General features: G+C 37.1%; 1 protein-coding gene across 5 annotated transcripts in view; it reads right to left on the bottom strand.

Moving 5' to 3' along the window:
- LOC125127362 (uncharacterized) overlaps positions 1–21,790 on the bottom strand; it is a 148,260-nt gene that overhangs the window by 75,294 nt on the left and 51,176 nt on the right. The window lies entirely within an intron of this gene.

Here is a 21,790-nt window from a genome sequence, read left to right as displayed (position 1 = left end):
TTTCATTGGAATAATACTGAGCATAAATGTCTGAATAATCTTAGCAATATGTGTTCCTTGAATAAATACTATAATTTCCTAATAAAACTAGGTGGTTTTCCTAATAAAATTAGGTGGTTTGTGTTTTCTTTATATATAAAATACTATTATTTCTGGAGTTCCCATTGTGGCTCAATAGGTTATGAACCCAACTAGTATCCATGAAGATGTGGGTTTGATTCCTGACCTTGCTTAATGGGCTAAGGATTCAGCATTACCACGAGCTGTGGTATAAGTTGCAGATATGACTCAGATCCCACGTTGCTGTGGCTGTGGCATCGGCCTAGAGCCATAGTTCTAATTCCACCCCGAGCCTGGAAACTTCCATACACTGCAGGAGTGGCTCTGAAAAAAAAAAAAAAGAGGCAAAAGAAAACTATTATTTCAATTTATTTGTTATAGACTATTTAGATTTTCTATTCTGCCCTGTATAGGTATTATTATTATTATTGTTATTATCAAGAAATTCAGTTATTATTCTAATCATTGCATAATGCTGTTTGCAACATTATATTATCTCTGCAACAATTAGGCCATGGTGTTTTCTTTTTCATTCCTAACATAGCTTATTGCTCTTTACACTTTCTAATTTTTTTTACACTTTCTAATTGCTTGTACATCTGATTAGGCTTTCTAAAGAATGAAATTTTGCTTACTGATTTTTTATGTTGTATTTACTATTTTCTGCTTTTATAGTTAATATTTTTCTTACATTGATTTTATTTAGTGTTTTCTGTTATTCTAACTTATTTAAGTGCCAAACTGATTTTTTTATCTTTCTTTAAATTAAAAATATATACATATATATTTACACATAGTACTACTTTAGCTTTAACGAAAATTTTAACTCTGCAGTATATTCATTACCATTCAGTCATATTATTTTCAATTTTAATTACTATTTCTTCTTTTATGTAAAGGTCACTTAAAAGAGTGAATTTACTCCCGCTAATTTTGTGTTGTGGTTGTTCCTGAGTAATGTCTTTCTATTGAATATCAACTTTATATTTTTTATACTGAATATCAAAATTGCATTCTGGTCAAGAAGGTGCTCTTAGGGTACTGATTCTGAGAATACAGTAAGACTTAATTTATTGCCTTGTAGCTGATTAATTTTTATGACTATGGTATGTTTGCTTGAAAATGTTATACTTTCTACATGTGTTTGGTGTCAGGTTGTATTTATATTCATTATATCAAGTTTTTGTTTAGTGTAAATCTTATATATCTTTATTAAATTTTTAACATCTTCTTAATGTCCCTGGCTTGGAATTATGATTTTTTTCTTAGCATTTCTACAGTGTCACATTTATATATATGTGATGCTATTATTAGTTGCATGCATATTTATAATTTTTATCATCCTGATGACTTTCTTTTAATGGAAATGTAGATGATGTACAATTAGTATAAGTTTCTAGTATAAGCAAAATAATTCAGTTTAATGTACATATTAATGCACACACACACACACATACTGTACTAGGTCCTCTACATATATAAAGAGAGAGAGGACCTTGTACAGTAGGACCTTGATAGTTATCTATTTTATATACAGTAGTGTGTATCTGCTAATCCCAAATTCCTAACTTATCTCTCCCTACCCTTTCCCCTTTGGTAACCATAAATTTGTTTTTTATGCCTGTGGGTCTGTTTTGTAAATAAGTTCATTTGTATCATTTTTTAGATACCACATACAATCTATATCATATGATGTTTGTCTTTGTCTACCTTCACTTAGTGTAATAATCTCTAGGTCCACCAATGTTGCTGCAGATGGCATTATTCCATTCTTTGTTTATGGCTGAGTAATATTCCATTGTATATGTGTACTCCACTTTATTCATTCCTCTGCTGATGGACATTTAAATTGCTTCCATGTTGTAAGCAGTGCTGCTGTGAACATTGCCGTGCATGTATCTTTCCAAATTTAAGTTTTCTCCAGATACATGCCCAGGAATGAGACTGTTGAGTCAGACAGTAATTCTATTTCAGGTTATTTTTTAATTTTTTGTCCTTTTGGGTTATCTTTAGGGCTGCACCTGCAGTATATGGAGATTCCCAGGCTAGGGATCGAATCAGAGCTGTAGCTGCTGGCCTATGCCACAGCCATTGAAATGGCAGATTCGAGCCGTGTCTGAGACCTATGCCACAGATCACAGCAATGCCAGTTCCTTAACCCACTGAGCAAGGCTAGGGATCAAATCCTCCACCTCAGAGGTTCCTAGTCAGATTTGTTTCTGCTGCACCATGACAAGAACTCCTAGTTTTAGTTTTTTGAGGAACCTACACATTATCCTCTGTCGTGGCTACACCAATTTACATCCCCACCAACAGTGTAGGAGAGTTCGCTTTTATCCTCACTCTCCCCAACATATATTATTTATAAACATTTTGATGATAGCCATTCTTACCAATGTGATTGATGGATTTAATTCTATTATTATTGTTTGGTATGAACACTAATACATCAATAATATATCTTGCTGTCTTATAATTTTATCCTTTTTCAATTTCAAGTTCCAAATATATATATATGTACATATATAGATATGTGTGTGTATACATATATACACACACACATATATCCTAAAACTTATCTCCTTGCAAAAAAGTATATAATGTTATTTTTAAATTAAGAATACTTTTACCTTGGATAATTTATTCCTTTTGCACATATGATTTCATATGCATTTATTCATTCCTACAATCATATTTATTTCATGTTTAGATTCCATTCATCTAATTTTCAACATTTCTTTTGTTGGTCAGCATGTATGTTCATGTACTTAGACATGCGTATTTTTGTGTGTGTTTTACTGTGTCATGCTAATTTTGGATTGATTTCACTTATATACTACTATAATCCCATTCTGCAATACTACTGTAGATATTATGTATATTGTATTTTTATCTACATGTTAAAATGTTAAGTATTATCTTCCTAATTATACAATAAATCCAGAATTCTTTAATTTCATACTATCCTGATTTTTTTTAACTTTAGTTCTTCAGTAATTGATAAATTTCAGCATTAGGTATAAAAATGTTATCTTTTCATTTACACAAAATAGCTCTGGCTTATCAACATGATTACATTTTTTCAACATTAATTCTTTTTTTGTCTTTTTGTCTTTTTCTAGGGCCACACCCATGGCATATGGAGGTTCCCAGGCTGCTGGCCTTCACCACAGCCACAGCAATATGGGACCCAAGCCATGTCTGAAACATACACCACAGCTCATGGCAATGCTGGATCCTTAACCCACTGAGCAAGGCCAGGGATGGAACCCACAATCTCATGGTTCCTAGTTGGATTCATTCACCACTGAGCCATGATGTGAATTCCTTCAACATTAATTATTGTGTTAAAAAAGATAATTCAGGGAGTTCCTGACATGGCTCAGTGGTTAATGAATCCAACTAGGTACCATGAGGTTGTGGGTTCCATCCCTGGCCTTGCTCAGTGGGTTAAGGGTCCAGTGTTGCTATGAGCTGTGATGTAGATCAAAGACTTGGCTCAGATCCTGCATTGCTGTGGCTGTGGTGTAGGCCAGTGGCTACAGTTCCAATTCAACCCCTAGCATGGGAACCTCCTTCATATGCTGCGGGAGTGACCCTAGAAAAGGCAAAAAGACAACAACAACAAAAAAGATAATTCAGGAGTTCCTGTTCGAGCTTGGCAGGTTAAGAACCCGACATTGTTTGTAAGGATACAGGTATGATCCCTGGCCTCCTCCAGTGGGTAAAGGATCCAGTGTTACTGTGGTGTAGGTTGCAAATGTGGCTTGGATCTGGTGTTGTTGTGGCTGTGACACAGGCCAGAGCTGCAGCTCCAATATGACCCCTAGCCCAGGAGCTTCCATATGCTGCAGGTGTAGCTGTAAAAAGAAAAAATAAAAACAAAACAAAACCTAATCCAACTGACTGAAAGATCTAACTGGCTGCATTCAGTGATTCATGAATTGAGTAGCATTCTGTCTGGCAAGCAGAAAGGAGGTCTGAGGAGCTGTACAAAATGGAAGGATTTTACAGGCAGAAGCCACACCTAAAAAGGGCATATGGAAGTCCCCCGGCTAGCTGTTGAATCAGAGCTATAGCTACCAGCCTACACCACATGAGAAAAGTTTCTAACAAAGAGCAGATTGTTTCAGACAGGATCACCTTCTTTTGGGGATGGTGGTTCTACTGGGCAGATTACCTCAGTAGAGCTAACCAGGTAATTCCAGAATAACTGGTAAAAGATGACATTCCTGGGAGAGGCTGGAACTCATAGGTATTAAGTCTTGGTATGCTGATGTGGGGCTCATCACAACTAGCTCCATTTTGGGTCTGTTATTTCTTTTTAAAAGATTTGCCACTGAAACCTTTAGGGTAAGTTTCTTTCCATGCGAAGTCCATTCTTTAGAAATTCCTTTAGTGAAAGTCTACTATTAATAAAATTTCTCAGCTCTTGCGTATAAGCTCTTGCTTATATTATAAACCCATTATAATTTGACCTTAATTTTGAAAGATAATTTATCTTAGTAGAGAATTCTAGAATGGTAGTTATATTTAAGTATTTAGAGGTCATTGTTCCATTATCATCACTTCATAATTTTTTTTTTTTGCTCATGAGAAAATATACAAGAAGGATAAATTATTTGTCTTTTTATCATCCTTATCATCTTTTATCAGCAGGCCTAAGCTATCATCATGTCTCACCTGGTTTCCTGTGATAAAATCCTAACTTGAACTCTCCCAGACCACCCTCATCCTCAAACATGCCTTATCTATTATTACACAGAAGCTGGACTGATCCCTTTAAAGTACAAGATAAGTCACTTTTCCTTCTTAGAACCCTCCAGAGAGTTCTCTTTTCTATGCTAAGTCAAAACCAAAATCATGACCAAGGTCTGGCCCCACTTGCCTGATTCCATTAACTCTCTGACCCTATATGTCTTTTTTCTCTCTTTTGCTAACTTTGCTCCAGGCTCATTGGCCTCTTTGCTCTTCCTTGACCAAGCTAGATACACTCTAACCTTAGTGCATTTTTACTTATTTTTCTTCTTCATGGAACAATTTTTTTCCCCAGACATGCAATGTTTAACTCCTTCAGTGACTTTAAGATTTTCCTCAATGCTAACTTCACCTAGAGTAATGTCTTGAAAACCTCACTTGGAATTTCAAGCCTTACTCTTACCACTCTCAGTGTACCTGACCCTGGCCTAATGTTATAATTCTTATAGCCTTATAACAATATTATATACTTATTTTTTATGCATATAATTCATTTTCTTTCTCTTTTCTATGCCATGTAAGCTCTGTGAGGGCAAATTTTATCTATTTTTGCCAGTAAGGGGCATTCAGGGTAATTTGGGGATCAGAGGCTTTTGCTCACTGCCACTGCATGTTTCAGTGACCTACAGGTCCAATGTGATGTAGACAGAGGAGGTTCTTGTGCCTGGAAATTTTCTCTTTTAGTGCTGTCACCCTCATCATCAAGTGTTTGTTTGTTTTTGGTCTTTTTGTCTTTTTAGGGACACACCTGTGGCATATGGAAGTTCCCAGGCCAGGGGTCTAATCAGAGCTGTAGCTGCCAGCCTATGCCACAGCAATGCAAGATCAGAGCTACATCTGCAACCTATACCACAGCTCATGGCAATGCCAGATCCTTAACTCACTGAGCAAGGCCAGGGATTGAACTTGCATCCAAGCTGTGTCTGTGACCTACACCACAGCTCACAGCAAAGCTGGATTCTTAGCCACTGAGGGAGGCCAGGGATTGAGCCCACATCCTCCTGGATACTAGTCAGGTTCGTTTCCACTGAGCCACAATGGGAACTCATTATTGACTTTTGTCACCATTAAGTGCCCCTTTCCCCCCTCATCATTACTAATTGCCTTCCACTCCTACATTTTTTTATGAAGAATATCCTTCAATACCTTTGTCGATGCTAACTATGGTTATTATGAACTGCAGGATTTTATTTTCCCTCATTCTGGAATGATGTTTGGGCACTGTATTCAATTCTCCACTGAGTCTCCAAGCCTCTGTCCCAGTCCTGTGTGGACGTGAAGCCCAAGGACTAAGTGGATCCAATAATCCCCAGCACAGCTGCAGAAATGCTAGCTCATGAGTCAAAGCTACAGTTTTCAGCAATTTATTGTCTTCTGAAATATGGGAATTTCCTTTTCTTTTGTAACCCCAGGCATCTTTTTAACAGACATTTTTGTTACATTTTATCTGGCATTATATATTTTTGTGAGTACTACAGCATAACCCATTCTTTCATATCACAGGCACTGAAAAGTCTTAGTACTATGACTTCATGAGACTAGATTATGCCTGTATAGTTAGAACAAGGTCACTTTGATTATACTTGAACATAAGAAGATATTCAATGATATGTCACATTAAGATTTTGATAAATTCTTTAAGAATATTTTGCTCCAAAGATATTAAATTAGGATTTAGTAGGACTTTAAAGTGATTCTAATTGCACCCCCAACCTGCCAAAAAATCCCCCATTCACCTTTAACAAGAACACCCATGATAAAGTTAATTCACATATCGAGGCCCACACAGCGAAGGCCACCCTGAGGCCCAGCCCGCATTACAAATCTAAACTTAAGTCAACCTATGCTTATAGAAAACTTCACTGTCAAGGAAATCTAATACTTGTCACAACCCTCCAATTCAGCATCAGCTAGCTTCCCTCACCTGAGAAAATAGGACCTTCCAGCCTATCAGGAAATCCCCACCTCCTAGCCAATCATGCCCTGTTTCCACATTGCCTTTTGTAAGGCTCTAGGAAACTCACTCTCACCTAAAATCCCCAGGAAGAAAGTTCCATCCCCCGCTTGTGAGGCATGGTACTCCTCCCCCAACCCCCTTCCCAATCCATGGATTACTTTTCCCTTAATAAAGGACTTCAAATTCATTATTAAGTTGTTATTCTTGTCAGTTAACACATTCCCTTTGCTTTAAGAACTTAGGGGAAAAGATCACACATCAACATTTTTGATATGATCAGATATCAATGTTTGCTGAATTGGCTCAAAGACATTATTTTATATATAACTTAGTTTGCATTTCCTTGACAATATATCTTCATGAGATGAGCCCTACTTTGATAAATTGACTATTCATGAGTTTTACCAGTTACTTTTATATTTTTCATCAATATGTAGAATTTATTTATTTATCTATTTATTTATCTATTTATTTATTTATTTATTTATTTATTGCTTTTTTTTTCAGGGCCATACCCACAGCATATGGAGGTTCCCAGACTAGAGGTCAAATTGGAGCTGTAGCCACTGGCCTACACCACAGCCACAGCCATGCCAGAACTGAGCCGTGTCTGCAACCTACACCACAAGCTCACAGCAATGCTGGATCTTTAACCCACTGAGTGATGCCAGGGATCAAACCTGCAACCTCATGGTTCCCAGGTGGATTAGTTTCTGCTGCACCATGATGTGACCTCCCTGTGTCATGATAGGAACTCTGAATTTCTTCATTCTTTGTACTCTGTATCTCACCAAATATATTCTTTAATATTGAACAAGCCCATCTGATCCATAAAAGTAGAAAATCAATTGTTCTATGGTGAGAGTGCAGTGAGTTCTTAACTGCCCTTTTGGCTATTACTCTTTGTTTTCCACTTATAGTCAAAACGACCCTTTCTATCTTGCTCCAAGTACAATTTCTTCCACACAGTCTGCTAACTGTTATCAAATGGTGAGTGGAATCACATCATCATTCAACATTTTTGCCCAATCTCTTTTAGAATGTTTGCACAATTGTCTACACACATTTTTCCATGTGTCAAATTCTCTTCATTGTTCCCCACATTTATCGAGACTTAATTGTCACATAACATTGTGTAAGTTTAAGATGTACACTGTGGTGATTTGACATATGTGCGCACTGCAAAATGATTACCATGATAAGGTTAGTTACTGCGCTGATCACTACACAAGGTTACCTTTTCTTCCCCTGCCATAGTGAGGACTTGTAAGACATACTCTCTTGGCAGCTTTCAAGTAGACAATATGGTGGTGCTACCTACAGGTGACCTTTGAAAAATGAAGTGGAACTTACATTTAGCTCTCTGTGTCCAGGATTCTCTCACATCCTGAGACTTGAACACTCATGGCCATGCAGCACTGTGGTGTTCGCTACTGAAAAATATCCATGTATAAGTAAGTGGATCTGCACAGTTCAAACCTGTGTTGTTCAAGGTCAACTGTGTAGACATCATACCATACATTAGATTCTCAAAAATTAATTCACCTTGTGACTGGCGGTTTGTATCCTTTGCCCAATAAATTGTTGTATTGATTTACCAAACACAATGTTCACTTCCTGAAAGTGATTAGGTAGCTCAAAATACATTTTACTGTCATTTTAGTAAAATGCTCATCCGATTAAATGAGTTTCTCAATGCATTTACATATATATGATCTATTAATAACATATATTAGAGTTCTATGAAATAATTTTACAAGATTAGTTTGAAAAAGAAAATATAACAATTATGAATTTTATGATATAAACATTAATTTTTCAGAATTAATAAAGATGTAAAATTTCTAAACTTTAAATGCTGGAATGTATTCCTTTAAATAAAGGGTGTTATTATACATGGTGAAGCAAACAATCTTGGGTCAAACTCTAATTCTAAATGAAAAAATGATAGCTCATGCTGATAGAAATTAAGTGATATTAATCCCACTAATCTAAATTGTTCCTATCCTTTCATCCTACATCTCTTGTTTCAGCATAATAAGGAGTGATTTACAGAATTTTCTCTGTTAGTTAAGAAGCTTCTCTAAAATGTTATCCGTATTTGGAAGCATAGTCCTCTCATTATTTTCCTTTGTTTATCTAAGTAATGGGTCATGATCATTTTTCTCAAGTGAAAAATATGTCATAGACACTGAAGACAAAGTTTATAAAATCTCAAACTATTTAAGCACCAAACTTTTAAAATACAGTAAAGTTTATCTCCCCACCACCAATTTTTAGTGTTTTTATATTCAGGAAAGAAGTAAATTTTCCCAGAGGTTACTAATAACTTGCAGATTCATATCTTCAACTCTGTATATAATTAGAAAGGCTTTAAGGATTTTACAAAAACTAAAACCAAAAACCCTCCAAAACCCAAATGCCTATTTGCCTTAACTTCCCCCAACATCCTCCAGTAGTCTTCCTTTTATACTCAGCACCTGGCAGGACACAGCAGTGGCAGTGGAGTAGAGAGGAAAGAAGCCAGAGAATTAACATTTGTCAAAGAGTTACTGTGCAGTAGCTTTGGCCTAGTAGATCTCCTATAATAGATTTTACAAAAAAAAAAACAAAAATCACGTCTATCTCACAGATATACCAAATGATATTTGGAAACACTAAATGACTTGCAAAAGGGCAAGTATATTTGATGTTGAGAACCATGTTGTTTCTAGTACATTATCTTGGGTTTTTCTTGGCCTTCCTTAGGCTATGTTCAAATGTTCCTATTTACTCTACCACTGGATTCATCTAATGCACAGATGAAAGTAATGTGGTGGAGAGTGTCTGTAATTTAGAGAAGATCAAGATACATGCCTGGTAAAAGCATTGAAAAAAAATGTAAGCCTATGAATTTTCTTCCTTTGACCAAAGCAATTCCACATTGTAAGAAGGTGAGGATTAGCAGCATTGTGGAGCAATGACTGAATAGGAATCTCATGACTAGGCAGTGGTGATGGGTGGTGTTGACTTTGTGATATCAGGTCCAAAGGGTGAATACATCAGGATGTTTTGTGGTTACACTATGGATCTTATGAGAAAATCCTTTGAATGTGTGCGAGCAAAAGGCTGTGATGTGCTTTACTTCATACTGTCACTCAGTGTTGACTGTGTGCTGTATAGTGACTTAAGAAACAGAGAAGTCATAGAGATCAATGGGACCTAAGTGCCTCACACATCTGGCCACATTACCTACTTAGATGATCCTGGAACATTTATTCCAGATAGCATTTCTAAAAGAGTTGCTTTTGTTTTGGATTCATTATGTATTATGGTGCTTGGCAGATATTATATTAATCCTGCAATCAGTTGATATTGTATTTTCCCACTGAAACAACTATTGCACTATTTTCAGAGAAAAACTTTCTTCATTCACATCTGCTATCAATTACTTTTATTCTAGAGTGCAGATAAACTTTTTTTTTGGTCTTTTTGCTATTTCTTTGGGCCGCTCCCGCGGCATATGGAGATTCCCAGGCTAGGGGTCAAATCGGAGCTACAGCCGCCGGCCTACGCCAGAGCCACAGCAACGCGGGATCCGAGCTGCGTCTGCAACCTACACCACAGCTCACGCCAACGCCGGATCGTTAACCCACTGAGCAAGGGCAGGGACCGAACCCGCAACCTCATGGTTCCTAGTCGGATTTGTTAACCACTGCACCACAACGGGAACTCCCAGATAAACTTTTAATTATCTCAAATATCCTAACTGAAAATAAGTCCTAGGAATTCTCTAAATAACTGGTTATAAATGGTACCTGTTATACAGAGCAGAGAAACAGTCTCATTAGTTGCTATAATTATGTTCAGAATTTTGAATCAGTGTAATTACCACAAAAAGTACAACCTTTGAACTTAAATAATTAAAGCACAGCTTTTATTGCTTAATTATGGCATAAAACAAATGTTTCTGGGTTCATAAGTAAGTAGACATCTGAAAAATTATAGTTACTTCAAACTTATTCAATAACAGCCTATGAAGACATTTCAGTAAAAAATCCTGGAATTCATTCTTTTAAAAGTTTGCATTTTCTGAGAATTCCCATAGTGGCACAGTGGTTAACAAATCTGACCAGGAACTATGAGGTTGTGGGGTTCCATCCCTGGCCTTGCTTAGTGGGTTAAGGATCCGGCATTGCCGTGAGCTGTGGTGTAGGTTGCATTTGCGGCTCAGATCCTGCATTGCTGTGGCTCTGGCATAGGCCAGTGGCTACAGCTCTGACTGGACCCCTAGCTTGGGAACCTCCATATGCTGCAGAAGCGGCCCAAGAAAATGTCAAAAAGACAAAATAAAGTTTGCATTTCTGAAGATGTTATGATTGTAATAATATTCTTAATCTCAGTATTAAAATAACCAAAACCTGTAATTAGTCTTTGAATTTGGAAATAATCTTAAAATTCTGCTTTGTTAAATACTTTAGAGAAAAAAAAGGAAGATGTTAAGTGCCGTTTAAAAGGGATCCAGTTCTGGAGTTCCTATGAGGGCTCAGTGGAAATGAACCTGACTAGTATCCATGAGAACATGGATTAGATCCCTTCTCACTCTGTTGGGTAAGGATGCAGCATTGCTGTGAGCTGCTGTGTAAGCTGCAGATGGGGCTCGGATCCCATGATGCTGTGGCTATGGTGTCAGCCAGCAGCTGTAGCTCCAATTCGACCCTTAGCCTGGCAATTACCATATGCTGTGAGTGCAGCCCCCCAAAAAAAAGACATAAAAAGGGACCCAATTCATTATTTAAATAATTATCATTTCATTATTTAAAATTTTTTTTTGATCAGAGAAGTTTAGCATGGCATAAATCTGACACTTTTATTTCACTTTAACATTAAAGTGATACCATGAAGGAAACATTGTTAATACACTTTTACAGGTGAGGAAATTGACCCTTAGAAAGGTCAATTTCCAAGGTCACACAGATGGATTTAATGGCTAATCTAGAAATCATATATGGGCAACCTAATGTCAATATGCAAGCTCTTAATCAGGCAGTTTTTTCAGTCTCTTGAAAACAGTGGCATTAACTTACAATAATAAGAAGAATAATAAAAATATGCATTTGTTAAGAACAACAGGCATTGTGTTATAGAAAGAACATTAGACCTAGAAAGAAAAAGATAGGTTAGAAATCTGGTTCAAATACATAAAAATATATTAAAAAAAAAAAAAGAATTCTGGTTCAGCCATTTACTGGGTCTGGAAAACAGGTTAAACCACATTAAATTCTGGATTAATCATTCCACATGTTTGTATACAAATTGTTTTGTTCTTATATCATCTGCCTCACAAGACTGAGGATAAAAATGAAATTGTACTTCCTGGTCATGCTATGGGAACTTCAGTAATTATAATTAATAAAGCCAGATATGGTTTCAATTAACCAGGCTCATATATCTCTAGACTACATAGATGAGCAACAAATTTCTTAGCAAAGTTACATGCTCCATCTTCAGCTCATCTGAATAGAATATTTTAATTTTTTGGCCACATTTGAGGCATGTGGAAGTTCACAGGCCAGAGATCGATCCCACACCACAGCAGTGACTCAAGTGGCTCCAGTAACAACGCTAGACCCTTAACCATCTGTGGCACTGGAGAACTCCTAGAATACTTTAATTTTCATATCATCCCTTAGCATTATTACAAAACAACCAAATACACTGTATTTTCAAAACCCACTGGATATCCAAAGCCCTCATAGTTTTCTGCTTGTCAAAAATCTTTGCCCCATTTCTACTATTTTTTTTGTCAAAACCCATTCTCTTTCTGTCTTCTTCTTTGTTTGTCATTAACTTCACCTGCAGTTTTTGATAAGCCTCAAATACTGGATATGTCTTTAAATATCTGAGGAAGTACATCTCTTCTCAAGCTCTTTCTGAAATAGCTCTAAATAAAGCTATTTATGTCTACCATTGAACTATAGGACTTCAATCCTGATTTGTTATTTGACCTCTAGATTTTTATCTCCAACTACTGACCCTACATACTCACTTAGGTGTTTGTATATCCATGTCAAATGTTGCACTGAAAAAGAGACATGCACGCCTATGTTCGCTGCAGCACTACTCAAAACAGCCAAGACATGGAACCAATCTAAATGTCCAACAAGGAGAGATGAATGCATTAACAAGACATGGTACATATAAACAATGGAATACTACTCAGCCATAAAAAAATAATGTCATTTTTGGCAACATATATGGAGCTGGAGACTCTCATGCTAAGTGAAGTGAGTCAAGTCAAAAAGAGAAAGACAAATACCACATGATATCACATATTTGGAATCTAATATATGGCACAAATGAACTTGTCTACAGAAAATAAACAAACTCATGGACATGGAGAACAGGCTTGTGGTTGCTAAGGGAGGGGGAGGGGCAGGAGGATGAAGTGGGATGGACTGGAAGTTTGGGGTCAATAGATACAAACTATTGCATTTGGAATGGATAAGCTATGACATCCTGCTGTACAGCACAGGGAACTATGCTCAATCACTTGTGATAGAACATGACAGAGGATAATGCGAAAAAAAGAATATATATATATATAAAACTAGGTCACTTTGCAGTACAGAAGAAACTGTCAGACCATTATAAATCAACTACAATAAAATCATTTTTATAAATTAAAAAAGTTCCCATGACACACCATTTGTTTACCCATCCCCTTCAAATGCTCTAATTCAAGCCCCAACCTCAATTTAGAATACATGTTATCTACACATTTATTGAAGACATACATTTCAAAAGTATTCTAGGAGTTCCCGTCGTGGCGCAGTGGTTAACGAATCCGACTAGGAACCATGAGGTTGCGGGTTCGATCCCTGCCCTTGCTCAGTGGGTTAACGATCCGGCGTTGCCGTGAGCTGTGGTGTAGGTTGCAGACGCGGCTCGGATCCCGCATTGCTGTGGCTCTGGCGTAGGCCAGTGGCTATAGCTCCGATTAAACCCCTAGCCTGGGAATCTCCATATGCCGTGGAAGCGGCCCAAAGAAATAGCAAAAAGACAAAATAAATAAATATCCTGTGAACAGTAAAGCGGCCCAAAGAAATAGCAAAAAAAAAAAAAAAGTATTCTATCTCTCATTCACTCTCTCAGGCTCCCTACCAGCCAGACTTTTGACTGTGAGACTGCATTTTATTATTTCAACAGTTTTCCCATATGACTACTCCAGTCCCAGCTGCTATATGTGTACTTTCCTTTAAATAATTCAAAAGGCTCCTAATTAATTAACCTTTTTCCACTCCTGTGTCTCAATAGTCAATTTCCACCAAGCTTACAGAGTAAAACTTTCAAACTAAGTCATTTAAGCCATTCTTCTACAATAAAATAAAATAATAATTAAAGGACAAATCAAAATACAAAAACAAAAACAAACAAACAAAAACCCAAAGCAACAGTACATATTAGTATCTTCCCATAGACAAAAATCCAAAGTCTTATTGTGGATTTCACGACTCAAGAGTCTGAGGGTCCTAACTGCCTCACCATCCACATCAGCCACAAAAGGGGAGCCAACCCTTTTGCTCCACTCACAAAGGCCATGCTGTTTTTCTATTATTTAAACACTTCAATCTTATTTCCATCTCAGGTAGGCTGTATTTTCTGTTCATGATGGCTACAAAGCAGTTATCTTGAGTCTATTAGTGGGTGGTCCCTGTATGTCAGTGGGGTCTCAGTTCTACTCAGGAGTTCCTATACACCCTGAGGCATGCATTTCTCTCCCTTCCTTCCTCCCTCTCTCCTTCCCACCTCACCTTCCCCCCCTTTTCCCCTCTTCCATGCCCCCCACCCCTCATTTCCATCTGACCAAAATCTTTTGTTGCTTAGTGATTTCTGAGAGGCAGAACCTGTTTCCTAATAAAGAAAACCCCAGATATTCATTTCCTCAGTTTCCTGATCCAATCTGAGCTAATTAGATTCACACTTTGAATCAAGTGCTCTGGCAACAACCAGGACAAGGGAAAATGCATTCTGAGAGGTGTAGCAGCAGCAACACAGGGTTTCCTAGGACTGCAGCACCAGCAGGGCCAGAGAGCACATTGTGTCCTGAGCACCACCTGGGCAGGATACTGGTGCAAAGGCTTGCCTCCACCTGTGGATCTGCCTGCCTAGTATCCCTCATTCCTGTGCCATTTTTCTGAGCCCAAGTTCTGCAGGCTTCTCAGGAATTCTCTGACTTCTTCAACATTATATATACCAATTTTGTGTCTAAATGAGAGGCAGCTTCAATTGCTTGTCAATACACATCTCCATGGTCGTTCTCTATTCCATTACTCAATTTTATGTTCTTCAGACAATGTATTCAAAACTAAAATCCTCTTATGTATTGATTTGTGTTTGGTTTTTGTGCATATTCAACTTTCAATTCTAGGTCTGACATGGCATTAAAGACACTCATATTTTAAATATAGAGAAGAAAGAAATGCCGTATTTTTTTTCTATATGGTTTCCTTCCTTAAAATTCTCAATAATATAAATCTTAATTGACTTTCTTTTTACCTTACTGGTATTACTTAGGAACATAGAACTAAGTTGTGAGCAAATGACAGTGCAAGATATTACAGCTTTAGTTTAGAGGTAAATGTTTTTTTCTAATAGATATTTGATTTTTATTTGCCACTTTTTCCTTAATTGAATTGTGTTCAGTTTTCTTGTGCATTTTAGAAGATAGTTTAGTGTTCTTAAGTAATAAATGAAGGCATTATTTACTTATTGTATCATCTTAAGTTTCTATACTCTTCAATGTTGCCCTAAGAATGTGACCTAATGAAATTGTAGGAAATCAACAAAGATAAAAGTACACAGAAATATATATATATAGACCAATGATAAATTAAATTACAGATATTCACCCATACACAGTGACTGTATGTATAGTTTTTTTTTTTCGAAATTGAGTTCCCACATTTTAAGTTCTACATGATGCCCTTGAACATTTTTTACTGACGTTTGTTGAGTTTTTAATATTCACCTTTATTAATTTTATCCTGAACATACACATGCAGTGTTCTAGAACACTTTACAGGAAATGCTACATGTGTTGGTTTCCCTTTGTCTGGTCCTAGTCTTAGGGACAGGATGAGAGCCAAGCCATCTTTCCTGAAAAAGTAGCTGAATACCCCCAAAGGCAAACAACAAAGATAAATGATTCTTCTCTGCTTATAAAGAGGAAAGAGGAGGTGTTTCCTTCCCTTCCTAAGAGAACCTCCATGGAAACTAATGGGCCTGAATCCTATCTCCAATCTTTGGTATATGAACAAAATATTTCTGGGAGCCAGATAACCTCAGGCTTTTCTATATAGTACAACCAAGTATTGTCTCTAAATTCTGGGCTTTTTTTCTTTTGAAAGATAAATACTTAAATAATCTTCCAGTCTCCCCAGCACCTAGGAACCTTGTCCAGACAGGCTGTAAGCATTTGGCCCTTTCAGGAAGAGAGAAAGTCTTATGTGATCCTTTGGGATCAGATCAATTAATCAGATATTGACTACAGATCTAATTCTTATACTGTATCAAGAAATTTCTAGGGGAAGTGAAGTCAAACAGTCCCCGGCTTTATATCACATATATCCCCATGTCCCAGACAACTAAGGCCTTCAACAGGAACAATGAAAAATCCAGGAAATTTTCTCTCTCCATAACATCTTTCCCACTCTCAATGTGTCATTCCATCTAAAACTTTCCTAGGTCAGTCACTTTTTAATTTCAGAGACTGTCTTGCATACATTCATGAATTAGGAGCAACCAAAAACACAAGATTTTGTTCTAAAGAAATTTATAATTGGTTTAACAGACAAGATACATGGAAATTAAAAAATAATATTACAAATAATTCAGTGTGAAAATATTGTGATAGTACATAATTAAATGTCAAACTGGGTTAGCAATATGTTATATCAGAAAGATCATGGAAATATTACCTTGTTATATCCAGAGTGGGTATTTAGAATATGAATAAATTTCTACTTATTTATTTATTTATTTATTTCTCTCTCAAGATCATTACATGCAAGCATTTGATATACTTGAAAGATCAGATCATTTAATTTAAAGGGCATTCATTTTATTTCCACCTCTTTCATGCATGAGTTATACACACACCTTAGAGTTCTAAACTCTGATTCTCAACTTTCTTTAAATTGAAGAAATTATATTAGTTCATCCCAAATAATAATTAAGATGATTTACAGCTACATCTAGCATTCAGGAAGATGAATCTGAAAGTGGTAAGTAGGACAAATTCAAAATATTTATGAAATAGTTTTGATAGATTTTAAAAAATTGCTATGTGACTGCCACTGGATAACTTTAAGCAAGGGTGGGACAACTTACAATGTTGTCATGTTCTAGTGATTCTGCTGGGGTCTTAACATTCATCTTTATTATTTAAATTAATGAAGATGGATATTGTTTTATTTTTTTTGTCTTTTTTTGCCATTTCTTGGGCCACTCCCACAGCATATGGAGGTTCCCAGGCTAGGGGTCGAATCGGAGCTGTAGCCACTGGCCTACACCAGAGCCACAGCAACTCGGGATCTGAGCTGTGTTTGAGACCTACACCACAGCTCACGGCAATGCCAGATCATTAACCCACTGAGCAAGGCCGTGGATCGAACCTGCAACCTCATGGTTCCTAGTCAGATTTGCCAACCAGTGAGCCACGACGGGAACTCCAAAGATGGATATTCTATCCCAGCAGATATACCATTAAAGAGAATTTGAAAAACTGAAGAGGGTTTTATTTATTTCTTTATTTATTTTTGTTGAGGCAGTATTACTTTAATTTCAGTTTTCACAAGCACTCATCAGGCTGATTCCTTTCCACAAATCTACACCTTCTCACCACTCTGTGGCCGGGTTGTGTGTCGTTTATATTAATGTGTAGCAATTCTGTGTTGATTATAAATACAAATCTTGAGCCATTGGTATCTGTTGCAAATACACATTCCCAGCATGTATGTTAATTGATACATTTACAATGTACTTAATGGATATGGCATCCTTATAATTTTTTTTTTTTTTTGCTTTTTTAGGGCTGCACCTGTGGCACATGGACACTCCCAGGCTAGGGGTCGAATCAGAGCTGTAGCTGCCAGCCACAGCCACAGCCACAGCAATGTAGAATCTGAGCCTTGTCTGTGGCCCACACCACAGCCCACAGTGACACTGGATCCTTAACCCACTGAGCAAGGCCAGGGATCAAACGTGCATCCTCATGGATGCTCGTCAGATTCATTAACCACTGATCCATGATGGGAATTCCATGATGTCCTTATAATTTTGACACAATCACATTTGCTTTCTTTAGGGATGGACTCTCTGCATATATGCAGCAGAGAGGGAGAAGGGGAGGGTTCAATCATTTCACATGCATATTTCATCAGCTCTCCTGTTCTCACCCCACTTATAACCAACATGTGCCTTGTTTCATTGACTTACAAGCCTCTCAAGAGGTGAACCATTAACTCTTCACCCTAAACCCTCAACAAGCCACTAAGACAAAGTGTTCTCCCATGTTCCACACCGGCTACCACACCTACTCCCTGTTTGCTCTCTTCACACTTCCTGGCTTTTACTCACATACTCCACTATTCATTTGATCATTTTCCTCCTCTTACTGCCACTGAGTGCAGGGACAAGCTATGAATGAGTGTGATCCACTCACCCCCTTTGAATGCAAAGACTGCACATTCTCTGCTAGCTCTGAAGCCCTCTTTCCAGGAAAATCCTCGTTCCTTTGCACAGACAAGGGATGGCTGCCCCGCTCATTGTGAGAGTGAGTCTTTTTTTTCTTAATCACATCTTTAGTTGTATAATGATATCAATCCAATGATACAGGATTACTATCCCACAACCCAAGCACATCCCCCCACCCCCAAACCATCTCCTCCAGAGACGATAAGTTTTTCAAAGTCTGAGTTAGCATCTGTTCTGCAAAGAAGTTCAGTCTGTCATTTCTTCAGATTCCACATGTCACTGAAAGCATTTTATGTTGGTGTCTCATTATATGGCTGACTTCACTTAGCATGATAATTTCTAGGTCCATCCATGTTGCTAAAAATGCTGGTATTTCATTCTTTTTAATGGCTGAGTACTATTCCATTGTACCCCATCTTCTTGATTCACTCCTCTGTTGATGGACATTTAGGTTGTTTCCATCTCTTGGCTATTGAAAGTAGTGCTGAAATGATCAGAGTACATTTGTCTTTGAGAGTCATGGTTTTCTCTGGATAGATGCCCAGGAGTGGGATTGCTGGATCAAATGGGAGTTCTATGTTTAGTTTTCTGAGGAATTTCCATATTGCTTTCCATAGTGGTTGCACAATGTACAATCCCACCAACAGTGTACTGGTGTTCCTTTTTCTCCACACCCTCTCTAGCAATTATTGTTTGTAGACTTTTGGATGATGGCCATTCTGGCTGGTTTAAGTTGGTACCTCATCGTGGTTTTGATTTGTATTTCTCTAAGAATGAGTGACAAACATCTTTTCATGTGTTTTCCGGCCATCTCTCTGTCTTTTTTTGGAGAATTGTCTGTTTAGATCTTCTGCCCATTTTTTGATTTTTTTTTTTTTTGTATGGAGCTGCAGAAGGTGTTTGTAAATTTTGGAGATGAATCCCTTGTCAGTCGATTCACTTGCAAAGATTTTCTCCCATTCTGTGGGTTGTCTTTTCATTTCATTTAGGGTTTCCTTTGCTGTGCAGAAACTTTGAAGTTTGATTAGATCCCATTTGTTTATTTTTGTTTTTACTGTCATTACTTAAAGAGGTGGATCTGCAAAGATCCTGCTGTCATTTATGTCAGAGACTGTTTGACCTAGGTTTTCCTCTAAGAGTTTTATAGTGTCTGGTCTTATATCTAGGTCTTTTAATCCATTTGGAGTTTATTTTTGTGTATGGTGTTAGGGAGTGTTCTAATTTCATTCTTTTCTATGTGGCTGTCCAGTTTTCCCAGCAACACTTATTGAACAAGCTGTCTGTTCTCTATCATATGTTCTTGCCTCCTTTGTCATAGATGAGTTGGCTGTAGGTGCGTGGGTTTAATTCTGGGCTTTCTATCCTATTCCACTGATCTACATTTATGTCTTTGTGCCAGTACCATGTGGTTTTGATGATTGTTGCTTTGTAGTATAGTCGGAAGTCTGGGAGACTGATTCCTTCAGCTCCATATTTCTTTTTCAGGATATCTTTGGCTATTCTGGGTCTTTTGTGCTTCCAAACTTTAAACTATTTTGTTCAAGTTCTGTGAAAAATGTCCTTGGTAATTTGATAGGGATTGCATTGAATCTGTAGATTGCCTTAGGTAGTACAATCATTTTGACAATATCGATTCTTTCAATCCAAGAGCATGGTATGTCTTTCCATCTATTTGTGTGTCATCTTTGATTTCTTTAAATCTATGGTGGCTTATAGTTTTCAGAGTACAGGATTTTTGTCTCTTTAGGCAGGTTTACTCCTAGGTATTTTATTCTTTTGGATGTGATGGTAAACGAGATTGCTTCCCTAATTTCTCTTTCTGATCTTTCATTGTTAGTGTATAGAAATGCCATTGATTTGTGTTAATTTTGTATCCTGCAACTTTGTCATATTCATGAATGAGCTCTAACAGTTTTCTGGTAGAGTTTTTAGGATTCTCTAGGTATAGTATCATGTCATCTGCAAAGAGTGATAGTTTTACTTCTTCCTTTCCAATTTGGATTCCTTTTATTTCTTTTACTTCTCTGATTGCTGTGGCTAGGACTTCCAAAACGATGTTGAAGTGCAGTGGTGAGAGTGGACATCCTTGTCTTGTTTCTGATCTCAGCGGGAATTCTTTCAGCTTTTCACCATTGAGAATGATGTTAGCTGTGGGTTTGTCATATATGGCCTTTATCATGTTGAGGTAAGTTCCCATTATGCCCACTTTCTGAAGGGTTTTTATCAGAAATGGGTGTTGGATTTTGTCAAAGGCTTTTTCCGTGTCTACTGAGAGGATCATATGGTTTTTATTCTTCAGTTTGTTAAATGTGGTATATCACATTATATTATATCTGATGGATTTGCAGATATTGAAGAACCCTTGCTTCCCACTTGATCATGATGTATAATCCTTTTAATGTATTGTTGGATATAGTTTGCTAGTATTTTGTTGAGGATTTTGGCATCGATGTTCATCAGTGAAATTGGCCTGTAGTTTTCTTTTTTGTGGTATCTTTGGTTTTGGTACCAGGGTGATGGTGGCCTCATAGAATGAGTTTGGGAGTATCCCTTCCTCTGTAGTTTTTTGGAATAGTTTCAGAAGGAGAGGTGTTAGCTCTTCTCTAAATGTTTGATAGAATTCACCTGTGAAGTTATGTGGTCCTGGACTTTTGTTTGTTGGAAGTTTTTTAATCACAGTTTCAAGTTCAGTTCTTGTGATTGGTCCATTCATCTTTTCTATTTCCTCTTGGTTTAGTCTTGGAAGATTGTAACTTTCTAAGAATTTGTCCATTTCTTCTAAGTTTTCCATTTTATTGGCATATAGTTGCATATAGTAATCTCTTATGATCCTTTGTATTTCTGTGATGTCCGTTGTTACTTCTCCTTTTTCATTTCTAATTTTATTGAGTCCTCTCTATATTTTGCTCAGTAAGTCTGGCTAAGCGTTTATCAATTTTGTTGATCTTTTGAAAGAACCAGCTTTTCATTTCATTGATCTTTTCTATGGTTTTGTTTCTATTTCATTGATTTCTGTTCTGATATTTAGGATTTCCTTCCTTCTGCTAAATTTAGGTCCTGTTGGTTCTTCTCTCTTGAGCTGCTTTAGAGGTAAAGTTAGCTTGTTTCTTTGAGCTTTGTCTTATTTCCTGAGGTGGGCTTGTATTGTTATAAACTTTCCTCTTGAATGGCTTTTGCTGCATCCCATAGGTTTTGGAGTGTTGTATCTTCGTTGTCATTTGCTGCTAGGTATTTTTTAATTTCCTCTTTGATTTCTTCAGTGATCCATTGGTGTTTAGT

The sequence above is a fragment of the Phacochoerus africanus genome, chromosome 5 (assembly GCF_016906955.1).
Source record: "Phacochoerus africanus isolate WHEZ1 chromosome 5, ROS_Pafr_v1, whole genome shotgun sequence".
NCBI lineage: Eukaryota > Metazoa > Chordata > Mammalia > Artiodactyla > Suidae > Phacochoerus > Phacochoerus africanus.
Note: the sequence above shows the minus strand (reverse complement) of the source record. Positions and strands in the feature narration are given on the sequence as shown.